Consider the following 12,375-nt stretch of genomic DNA (forward strand, 5'->3'; position numbering starts at 1 on the left):
GGCATCCTGTGGCTCCCCTCTAAGCCCTGATCCAGATTCCGGACTCCAGATCACCTCCTCGCGGTCAGGGAGCTCCAGGCCCAGCTCAGGTCCAGAGTCAGCCCCATACCAGCACAGACCTCTCAGCCAGTCTGCCCCTAGCTCCTCCTGGCAGATACAGACAGACCATCTCTATCAGGTAGGGCGTACTGGTCAGCGGGGTGGTGGCACCGGGATCCTCATCTCTCCCAAGTGGTCATTCTCTCTTTCTCCCCTTACCCATCTGTCTATCGCCTCCTTTGAATTCCATGCTGTCACAGTTACTAGCCCTTTCAAGCTTAACATCCTTATCATTTATCGCCCTCCAGGTTCCCTCGGAGAGTTCATCAATGAGCTTGATGCCTTGATAAGCTCCTTTCCTGAGGACGGCTCACCTCTCACAGTTCTGGGCGACTTTAACCTCCCCACGTCTACCTTTGACTCTTTCCTCTCTGCCTCCTTCTTTCCACTCCTCTCCTCTTTTGACCTCACCCTCTCACCTTCCCCCCCTACTCACAAGGCAGGCAATACGCTCGACCTCATCTTTACTAGATGCTGTTCCTCCACTAACCTCATTGCAACTCCCCTCCAAGTCTCCGACCACTGCCTTGTATCCTTTTCCCTCTCGCTCTCATCCAACACCTCCCACACTGCCCCTACTCGGATGGTATCGCGCCGTCCCAACCTTCGCTCTCTCTCCCCCGCTACTCTCTCCTCTTCCATCCTATCATCTCTTCCCTCCGCTCAAACCTTCTCCCACCTATCTCCTGATTCTGCCTCCTCAACCCTCCTCTCCTCCCTCTCTGCATCCCTTGACTCTCTATGTCCCCTATCCTCCAGGCCGGCTCGGTCCTCCCCTCCCGCTCCGTGGCTCGATGACTCATTGCGAGCTCACAGAACAGGGCTCCTGGCAGCCGAGCGGAAATGGAGGAAAACTCGCCTCCCTGCGGACCTGGCATCCTTTCACTCCCTCCTCTCTACATTTTCCTCCTCTGTCTCTGCTGCTAAAGCCACTTTCTACCACGCTAAATTCCAAGCATCTGCCTCTAACCCTAGGAAGCTCTTTGCCACCTTCTCCTCCCTCCTGAATCCTCCGCCCCCTCCCCCCTCCTCCCTCTCTGCAGATGACTTCGTCAACCATTTTGAAAAGAAGGTCGACGACATCCGATCCTCGTTTGCTAAGTCAAACGACACCGCTAGTTCTGCTCACACTGCCCTACCCTGTGCTCTGACCTCTTTCTCCCCTCTCTCTCCAGATGAAATCTCGCGTCTTGTGACGGCCGGCCGCCCAACAACCTGCCCGCTTGACCCTATCCCCTCCTCTCTTCTCCAGACCATTTCCGGAGACCTTCTCCCTTACCTCACCTCGCTCATCAACTCATCCCTGACCGCTGGCTACGTCCCTTCCGTCTTCAAGAGAGCGAGAGTTGCACCCCTTCTGAAAAAACCTACACTCGATCCCTCCGATGTCAACAATTACAGACCAGTATCCCTTCTTTCTTTTCTCTCCAAAACTCTTGAACGTGCCGTCCTTGGCCAGCTCTCCCGCTATCTCTCTCTGAATGACCTTCTTGATCCAAATCAGTCAGGTTTCAAGACTAGTCATTCAACTGAGACTGCTCTCCTCTGTATCACGGAGGCGCTCCGCACTGCTAAAGCTAACTCTCTCTCCTCTGCTCTCATCCTTCTAGATCTGTCGGCTGCCTTCGATACTGTGAACCATCAGATCCTCCTCTCCACCCTCTCCGAGTTGGGCATCTCCGGCGCGGCCCACGCTTGGATTGCGTCCTACCTGACAGGTCGCTCCTACCAGGTGGCGTGGCGAGAATCTGTCTCCTCACCACGCGCTCTCACCACTGGTGTCCCCCAGGGCTCTGTTCTTGGCCCTCTCCTATTCTCGCTATACACCAAGTCACTTGGCTCTGTCATAACCTCACATGGTCTCTCTTATCATTGCTATGCAGACGACACACAATTAATCTTCTCCTTTCCCCCTTCTGATGACCAGGTGGCGAATCGCATCTCTGCATGTCTGGCAGACATATCAGTGTGGATGACGGATCACCACCTCAAGCTGAACTTCGGCAAGACGGAGCTGCTCTTCCTCCCGGGGAAGGACTGCCCGTTCCATGATCTCGCCATCACGGTTGACAACTCCATTGTGTCCTCCTCCCAGAGCGCCAAGAACCTTGGCGTGATCCTGGACAACACCCTGTCGTTCTCAACCAACATCAAGGCGGTGGCCCGTTCCTGTAGGTTCATGCTCTACAACATCCGCAGAGTACGACCCTGCCTCACACAGGAAGCGGCGCAGGTCCTAATCCAGGCACTTGTCATCTCCCGTCTGGATTACTGCAACTCGCTGTTGGCTGGGCTCCCTGCCTGTGCCATTAAACCCCTTCAACTCATCCAGAACGCCGCAGCCCGTCTGGTGTTCAACCTTCCCAAGTTCTCTCACGTCACCCCGCTCCTCCGTTCTCTCCACTGGCTTCCAGTTGAAGCTCGCATCCGCTACAAGACCATGGTGCTTGCCTACGGAGCTGTGAGGGGAACGGCACCTCAGTACCTCCAGGCTCTGATCAGGCCCTACACCCAAACAAGGGCACTGCGTTCATCCACCTCTGGCCTGCTCGCCTCCCTACCACTGAGGAAGTACAGCTCCCGCTCAGCCCAGTCAAAACTGTTCGCTGCCCTGGCCCCCAATGGTGGAACAAACTCCCTCACGACGCCAGGACAGCGGAGTCAATCACCACCTTCCGGAGACACCTGAAACCCCACCTCTTTAAGGAATACCTAGGATAGGATAAGTAATCCCTCTCACCCCCCTAAGTTTTAGATGCACTATTGTTAAGTGACTGTCCCACTGGATGTCATAAGGTGAATGCACCAATTTGTAAGTCGCTCTGGATAAGAGCGTCTGCTAAATGACTTAAATGTAAATGTAATGTAATGCTTTGGATGTTGAGATCATTTGCAGTTCATGATTTTTTTATTCATTTTTATGGTTTTAGGCTGATTTCTCTTTCTCATTTCAACCAACTTGTCTTGTATGGCAAGGCAGTGATGTTGCGTTGTTGAATTGTTTCATGCGTTGTGTTTAGAAACAACAGCTAGCCATCTTGAAAAGAGTTTGACTAGAATTGCAGTCAAATAAATGTATGGGAGTTTGAGAGATGTCTGGTCTGTTGTTGTCTTCCTGTCCTCCAGGCCTGCACTCCCCTCCAGGTGACCATGTCCTCCTGCAGCCCCGCCCCCTGTTGTTGGACCCCTCCCCCTCTCATCGTCTCTAACCAACACAGCCATCACAACACCCAGGTACGTCTGCTCTCCACTTCCTGGTTAGGCTCAACCTCAGCCGTTCCTTCCTAGATCTCTCCAGAACGAGAATATCTTGTGATATCTAGCTAACATCTATGTCCTGGTTAAAGTCAGAGCATCAGTAGGATAACAGGTGGATGTGAGCCTATTAGTAGTGACTATTCCCCCTCTGCTCCTTCTCTCCTGCCCCCTACAGGTGGTGACGGGTCGCTGCAGGTCTGTGAGTGTGGGAGAACACTGGCTTCAACAGAACAGCGCCACCAACAGGCTAACCACCTTGAGAGCAGCCTCCCCGTCGGGCTCTCACTGCTCCTTCAGGTTAGAACCACCTATGACTGCTCCTTCAGGTTAGAACTACCTATGACTGCTCCTTCAGGTTAGAACTACCTATGACTGCTCCTTCAGGTTAGAACCACCTATGACTGCTCCTTCAGGTTAGAACTACCTATGACTGCCTTTCTTATTTCTCTCATCCCCGTCACACTCCCACTGCTCCTTTAGTCAGCACCATTTATCCTCTCCTTTCTTCTCTCCACCTTTCCTTTCCTCTCTCCTCTCCCCTCTGTCTCTCCCCTGTGTCTCAACTATTCTCTCCTCTCCGTTCTGTCTCAACTATCTCTCCTCTATTCTTCTCTCCACCTTTCCTTGCCTCTCTCCTCTCCCCTCTGTCTCAACTATCTCTCCTCTATTCCTCTATCCACCTTTCCTTGCCTCTCTCCTCTCCCCTCTGTCTCAACTATCTCTCCTCTTCCCTGTGCCTCAACTAGTCTCTCCTATCCCCTATGTCTCAACTATCTCTCCTCTCCCCTGTGCCTCAACTATCTCTCCTCTCCCCTGTGTCTCAACTAGTCTCTCCTATCCCCTATGTCTCAACTATCTCTCCTCTCCCCTGTGCCTCAACTATCTCTCCTCTCCCCTGTGTCTCAACTATTCTCTCCTATCCCCTCTGTCTCAACTATCTCTCCTATCCCCTCTGTTTCAACTATCTTTCCTCTCTATTCTGTCTCAACTTTCTCTCCTCTCCATTCAGTTCCAACTATCTCTCCTCTCTGTCTCAACTATCTCTCCTCTCTGTCTCAACTATCTCTCCTCTCTGTCTCAACTATCTCTCCTCTGTCTCAACTATCTCTCCTCTGTCTCAACTATCTCTCCTCTCTCTCAACTATCTCTCCTCTGTCTCAACTATCTATCCTCTCCATTCTGTCTCAACTATCTATCCTCTCCATTCTGTCTCAACTATCTATCCTCTCCATTCTGTCTCAACTATCTCTCCTCTCCATTCTGTCTCAACTATCTCTCCTCTCTGTCTCAACTATCTCTCCTCTCTGTCTCAACTATCTCTCCTCTCTGTCTCAACTATCTCTCCTCTCTGTCTCAACTATCTTCTTTCCCCTCTGTCTCAACTATCTTCTTTCCCCTCTGTCTCAACTATCTTCTTTCCCCTCTGTCTCAACTATCTCTCCTCTCTGTCTCAACTATCTTCTTTCCCCTCTGTCTCAACTATCTCTCCTCTCCATTATGTCTCAACTATCTCTCCTCTCCATTCCTGATAACTCCTCTATCTTTCTCTTCTATCTTTTTCTCTGCACAGACTCCACACCTCTCCCAATGTGACGGGAGGGCATGATTAGATAAAACATGATGGAGAATGTGTAACTTGTTCTCTCTAACACAACCTTTTCTCTATATCATGTATACTATTAGTCTGCCACACGTCCCCATCTTGGTTTCTTGTGTATCATCCCTGTAGGAAGGGACGAGGGGAGGCTGAAACGTGTCTTGTGTATCATCCCTGTAGGAAGGGGCGAGGGGAGGCTGAAACGTGTCTTGTGTATCATCCCTGTAGGAAGGGACGAGGGGAGGCTGAAACGTGTCTTGTGTATCATCCCTCTTAGGAAGGGACGAGGGGAGGCTGAAACATGTCTTGTGTATCATCCCTGTAGGAAGGGACGAGGGGAGGCTGAAACGTGTCTTGTGTATCATCCCTGTAGGAAGGGACGAGGGGAGGCTAAGAAGTGTCGTAAGGTGTACGGCGTGGAGCACAAGGAGCAGTGGTGCACGGCCTGCCGCTGGAAGAAAGCCTGCCGGCGCTTCACAGACTAAACGAGTGTGTGAACGAAGGAGGATGATGAAAGAAAGAGACTGAAAAAGAGATCAGGATCAGGGCCTGTAAAAGCCATCATCAACAACAACTTATTTTTTTTCTAACTTGTTTATTTTCCCCTCGAGGAATTAAGTTCTGTTTTTTTTTTATACGTTGACCTGAGAAGTATGTCAGTGTGCGATGGTGGTGCTAGTAGCTAGTAGGTTAGACTGTGTTACGTGGTAGGCCTACCATTGTTCTTCCGTCCCAGACCTCTTTGTGCTGTGTAGCATGGCAACAACCATAGGAGTTAGCTATACACAGGGATGGGCACTGGCTAGTTGCCCTGGGTAATATTTGGGTCCAAAGTATGCGCCATACAATATTTCTAAGAACAAACTTTGACTGGCCTGGTGTGATCTGAATAGTACTAGTGGGCTAGCTTCATATCCTACTAGCCTGGTCTGAATAGTACTAGTGGGCTAGCTTCATATCCTACTAGCCTGGTCTGAATAGTACTAGTGGGCTAGCTTCATATCCTACTAGCCTGGTCTGAATAGTACTAGTGGGCTAGCTTCATATCCTACTAGCCTGGTCTGAATAGTACTAGCGGGCTAGCTTCATATCCTACTAGCCTGGTCTGAATAGTACTAGCGGGCTAGCTTCATATCCTACTAGCCTGGTCTGAATAGTACTAGTGGGCTAGCTTCATATCCTACTAGCCTGGTCTGAATAGTACTAGTGGGCTAGCTTCATATCCTACTAGCCTGGTCTGAATAGTACTAGTGGGCTAGCTTCATATCCTACTAGCCTGGTCTGAATAGTACTAGCGGGCTAGCTTCATATCCTACTAGCCTGGTCTGAATAGTACTAGTGGGCTAGCTTCATATCCTACTGGCCTGGTCTGAATAGTACTAGAGGGCTAGCTTCATATCCTACTAGCCTGGTCTGAATAGTACTAGCGGGCTAACTTCATATCCTACTAGCCTGGTCTGAATAGTACTAGTGGGCTAGCTTCATATCCTACAAGCCTGGTCTGAATAGTACTAGTGGGCTAGCTTCATATCCTACTAGCCTGGTCTCAATAGTACTAGTGGGCTAGCTTCATATCCTACTAGCCTGGTCTGAATAGTACTAGCGGGCTAGCTTCATATCCTACTAGCCTGGTCTGAATAGTACTAGTGGGCTAGCTTCATATCCTACTAGCCTGGTCTGAATAGTACTAGTGGGCTAGCTTCATATCCTACTAGCTTGGTCTGAATAGTACTAGTGGGCTAGCTTCATATCCTACTAGCCTGGTCTGAATAGTACTAGCGGGCTAGCATCATATCCTACTAGCCTGGTCTGAATAGTACTAGTGGGCTAGCTTCATATCCTACTAGCCTGGTCTGAATAGTACTAGTGGGCTAGCTTCATATCCTACTAGCCTGGTCTGAATAGTACTAGCGGGCTAGCTTCATATCCTACTAGCCTGGTCTGAATAGTACTAGTGGGCTAGCTTCATATCCTACTAGCCTGGTCTGAATAGTACTAGCGGGCTAGCTTCATATCCTACTAGCCTGGTCTGAATAGTACTAGTGGGCTAGCTTCATATCCTACTAGCTTAACTAACCCTTAACTGCTCTCCATCCAGGATTCTTCTTCTACATTTACATTACATTTAAGTCATTTAGCAGACACTCTTATCCAGAGCGACTTACAAATTCTATACAGGAAACCGATCTGTCCCCAGGTTCCTTCCACCTTCCACTGAGAGCATCTCTACACACCTTCCACTGAGAGCATTTCTCCTCACCTTCACTGAGAGCATTTCTCCTTTTATTTTTATTTTTTATTTAACCAGGCAAGTCAGTTAAGAACACATTCTTATTTTCAATGACGGTCTAGGAACAGTGGGTTAACTGCCTGTTCTGGGGTAGAACGACAGATTTGTACCTTGTCAGCTAGGGGGTTTGAACTCGCAACTTTCCGGTTACTAGTCCAACGCTCTAACCACTAGGCTACGCTGCCGTCCTCACCTTCCACTGAGAGCATTTCTCCTCACCTTCACTGAGAGCATTTCTCCTCACCTTCACTGAGAGCATTTCTCCTCACCTTCACTGAGAGCATTTCTCCTCACCTTCACTGAGAGCATTTCTCCTCACCTTCACTGAGAGCATTTCTCCTCACCTTCACTGAGAGCATTTCTCCTCACCTTCACTGAGAGCATTTCTCCTCACCTTCACTGAGAGCATTTCTCCTCACCTTCACTGAGAGCATTTCTCCTCACCTTCACTGAGAGCATTTCTCCTCACCTTCCACTGAGAGCATTTCTCCTCACCTTCCACTGAGAGCATTTCTCCTCACCTTCCACTGAGAGCATTTCTCCTCACCTTCCACTGAGAGCATTTCTCCTCACCTTCCACTGAGAGCATTTCAAGGTGAGAGCATTTCTCCTCACCTTCACTGAGAGCATTTCTCCTCACCTTCCACTGAGAGCATTTCAAGGTGAGAGCATTTCTCCTCACCTTCACTGAGAGCATTTCTCCTCACCTTCACTGAGAGCATTTCTCCTCACCTTCCACTGAGAGCATTTCTCCTCACCTTCACTGAGAGCATTTCTCCTCACCTTCCACTGAGAGCATTTCTCCTCACCTTCACTGAGAGCATTTCTCCCCACCTTTCACTGAGAGCATTTCTCCTCACCTTCACCGAGAGCATTACTCCTCACCTTCACTGAGAGCATTACTCCTCACCTTCACTGAGAGCATTTCTCCTCACCTTCACTGAGAGCATTTCTCCTCACCTTCACTGAGAGCATTTCTCCTCACCTTCACTGAGAGCATTTCTCCTCACCTTCACTGAGAGCATTTCTCCTCACCTTCACTGAGAGCATTTCTCCTCACCTTCACTGAGAGCATTTCTCCTCACCTTCACTGAGAGCATTTCTCCTCACCTTCACTGAGAGCATTTCTCCTCACCTTCCACAGAGAGCATTTCTCCTCACCTTCCACAGAGAGCATTTCTCCTCACCTTCCACTGAGAGCATTTCTCCTCACCTTCCACTGAGAGCATTTCTCCTCACCTTCCACTGAGAGCATTTCTCCTCACCTTCCACTGAGAGCATTTCTCCTCACCTTCCACTGAGAGCATTTCTCCTCACCTTCCACTGAGAGCATTTCTCCTCACCTTCCACTGAGAGCATTTCTCCTCACCTTCCACTGAGAGCATTTCTCCTCACCTTCACTGAGAGCATTTCTCCTCCCCTTCCACTGTATGTTTTTTCTCTTCTTCTTCAACATTTCATTCTTCCCTGTGGTCTCTACGGAGGTAATGGAAACCTGTTACTTCTACATGGTGTGCTATCTATGAGTTCTTCCTTTGGACTATATTGTGTTTGTGTCTCTTTTTAAATGATTGTCTTTCTGTCCCGCCTGAGAGGTAGGCAGAGGTTTATGTTATGTTTTGGCACATTTTATGGAAATGTATTTTACAAGGATAATGATAAATAAGCTACATTTAGTTTGAGTCGTTGTGGTTTTTAATCGAGTCAGTTCCTTCCATAACAGTATTTTACTCTTCCCCGTCTTGGTAAGCATTGTTATGGTTCTGTCTGTGTAAGCTTCTGGACGGTATTGGGGTCATTTTGAATTGGGCAGTCAATTCAGGAATTTAAACTGAAATTCCAATTTTTTTTAAATTGTGTTTGTTCTCAATGATTTTTCAATAAATAGAAGAGGAGAAGCAAATTATTTTTTAAAGTTTGTCAAGTTTAGAATTTTTATTCAAAACACTTTCTGTATTGATTGATTTGAATTGGAATTGATCCCAATTCTACTATTGGCCCACAACCAAGGGATCAGGCAATTAGACAACTACATTTGTATTAGCCTTCTAATGAAACAATAAAAACGTATTGTCTAATGTTATTAACACATTCAAATAATGTATCAACAGAAAAAACCACTGAGAGTATCGGGCACTGACAATTTTCTGTAGCGACAATCTACAAGAGAAATAGCAAACTCATTTATTATATTTTTCTCTATACAGGATTCTTAAAGAGTTTTAAACAATAATACACGTTAGAAATGTACACTGTATTCACAAAGTTCGTTGTGTATGAACGAGAGACATGTACTCACAAACACACACTCTTTAACATACCCCACTGGATAAATACTGCCTAAAGGTATGCAAAACAATATCAACCTCTAACAGGTGAAATTCTAACCTATAACCATAACATAGTGTTGTGTTATTGAGTATTTTCAGACAAGCAGACAAACTGTGTTTCATACAATAGCAAGAAGATAACATGCACATGGGTAGTAAATTCAGTTTGGTATGTGTCCTAGAAGACAAATACAGGACATGATCTACTCTACCAACAACCAGGGGGCAGTGTTACCCTACTGTCTGGGATGCTGATCTACTCTACCAACACAACACCAGGGGGCAGTGTTACCCTACTGTCTGGGATGCTGATCTACTCTACCAACACCAGGGGGCAGTGTTACCCTACTGTCTGGGATGCTGATCTACTCTACCAACACCAGGGGGCATTGTTACCCTACTCTCTGGGATGCTGATTCTACTCTACCAACACCAGGGGGCCTTGTTACCCTACTGTCTGGGATGCTGATCTACTCTACCAACACCAGGGGGCAGTGTTACCCTACTGTCTGGGATGCTGATCTACTCTACCAACACCAGGGGGCAGTGTAACCCTACTCTCTGGGATGCTGATCTCCTCTACCAACACCAGGGGGCAGTGTAACCCTACTCTCTGGGATGCTGATCTCCTCTACCAACACCAGGGGGCAGTGTTACCCTACTGTCTGGGATGCTGATCTACTCTACCAACACCAGGGGGCATTGTTACCCTACTCTCTGGGATGCTGATTCTACTCTACCAACACCAGGGGGCCTTGTTACCCTACTGTCTGGGATGCTGATCTACTCTACCAACACCAGGGGGCAGTGTTACCCTACTGTCTGGGATGCTGATCTACTCTACCAACACCAGGGGGCAGTGTAACCCTACTCTCTGGGATGCTGATCTCCTCTACCAACACCAGGGGGCAGTGTTACCCTACTGTCTGGGATGCTGATCTACTCTACCAACACCAGGGGGCAGTGTTACCCTACTGTCTGGGATGCTGATCTACTCTACCAACACCAGGGGGCAGTGTTACCCTACTGTCTGGGATGCTGATCTACTCTACCAATACCAGGGGGCAGTGTTACCCTACTCTCTAGGATGCTGATCTACTCTACCAACACAACACCAGGGGGCAGTGTTACCCTACTGTCTGGGATGCTGATCTACCCTACCAACACAACACCAGGGGGCAGTGTTACCCTACTGTCTGGGATGCTGATCTCCTCTACCAACACAACACCAGGGGGCATTGTAACCCTACTGTCTGGGATGCTGATTCTACTCTACCAACACCAGGGGGCATTGTTACCCTACTGTCTGGGATGCTGATCTCCTCTACCAACACAACACCAGGGGGCATTGTAACCCTACTGTCTCGGATGCTGATTCTACTCTACCAACACCAGGGGGCAGTGTTACCCTACTCTCTGGGATGCTGATCTACTCTACCAACACCAGGGGGCAGTGTAACCCTACTGTCTGGGATGCTGATCTACTCTACCAACACCAGGGGGCAGTGTAAGTCGCTCTGGATAAGAGCGTCTGCTAAATGACTTAAATGTAAATGTAAATGTGTTACACTACTGTCTGGGATGCTAATCTACTCTACCAACACAACACCAGGGGGCATTGTTACCCTACTGTCTGGGATGCTGATTCTACTCTACCAACACCAGGGGGCCTTGTTACCCTACTCTCTAGGATGCTGATCTACTCTACCAACACCAGGGGGCAGTGTTACCCTACTGTCTGGGATGCTGATCTACTCTACCAACACAACACCAGGGGGCAGTGTTACCCTACTGTTTGGGATGCTGATCTACTCTACCAACACCAGGGGGCAGTGTTATCCTACTGTCTGATATGCTGATTCTACTCTACCAACACCAGGGGGCAGTGTTACCCTACTGTCTGGGATGCTGATCTACTCTACCAACACCAGGGGGCAGTGTAACCCTACTGTCTGGGATGCTGATCTACTCTACCAACACCAGGGGGCAGTGTTACCCTACTGTCTGGGATGCTAATCTCCTCTACCAACACAACACCAGGGGGCAGTGTTACCCTACTGTCTGGGATGCTGATCTACTCTACCAACACCAGGGGGCCTTGTTACCCTACTCTCTGGGATGCTGATCTACTCTACCAACACCAGGGGGCAGTGTTACCCTACTCTCTGGGATGCTGATCTACTCTACCAACACCAGGGGGCAGTGTTACCCTACTCTCTGGGATGCTGATCTACTCTACCAACACAACACCAGGGGGCAGTGTTACCCTACTCTCTGGGATGCTGATCTACTCTACCAACACCAGGGGGCAGTGTTACCCTACTGTCTGGGATGCTGATCTACTCTACCAACACCAGGGGGCAGTGTTACCCTACTCTCTGGGATGCTGATCTACTCTACCAACACCAGGGGGCAGTGTTACCCTACTGTCTGGGATGCTGATCTACTCTACCAACACCAGGGGGCCTTGTTACCCTACTGTCTGGGATGCTGATCTACTCTACCAACACCAGGGGGCCTTGTTACCCTACTCTCTGGGATGCTGATCTACTCTACCAACACAACACCAGGGGGCAGTGTTACCCTACTCTCTGGGATGCTGATCTACTCTACCAACACAACACCAGGGGGCAGTGTTACCCTACTGTCTGGGATGCTGATTCTACTCTACCAACACCAGGGGGACTTGTTACCCTACTGTCTGGGATGCTGATCTACTCTACCAACACCAGGGGGCAGTGTTACCCTACTGTCTGGGATGCTGATCTACTCTACCAACACCAGGGGGCATTGTTACCCTA

General features: G+C 48.9%; 1 pseudogene; it reads left to right on the plus strand.

Annotated features, from left to right (window-relative positions):
* LOC123995436 overlaps nucleotides 1-9,315 on the plus strand; it is a 16,736-nt pseudogene extending 7,421 nt beyond the window's left edge.
* Nucleotides 9,316-12,375: the final 3,060 nt, after the last annotated feature.

This window comes from Oncorhynchus gorbuscha, linkage group LG14 (assembly GCF_021184085.1).
Source record: "Oncorhynchus gorbuscha isolate QuinsamMale2020 ecotype Even-year linkage group LG14, OgorEven_v1.0, whole genome shotgun sequence".
Taxonomy (NCBI): Eukaryota; Metazoa; Chordata; class Actinopteri; order Salmoniformes; family Salmonidae; genus Oncorhynchus; species Oncorhynchus gorbuscha.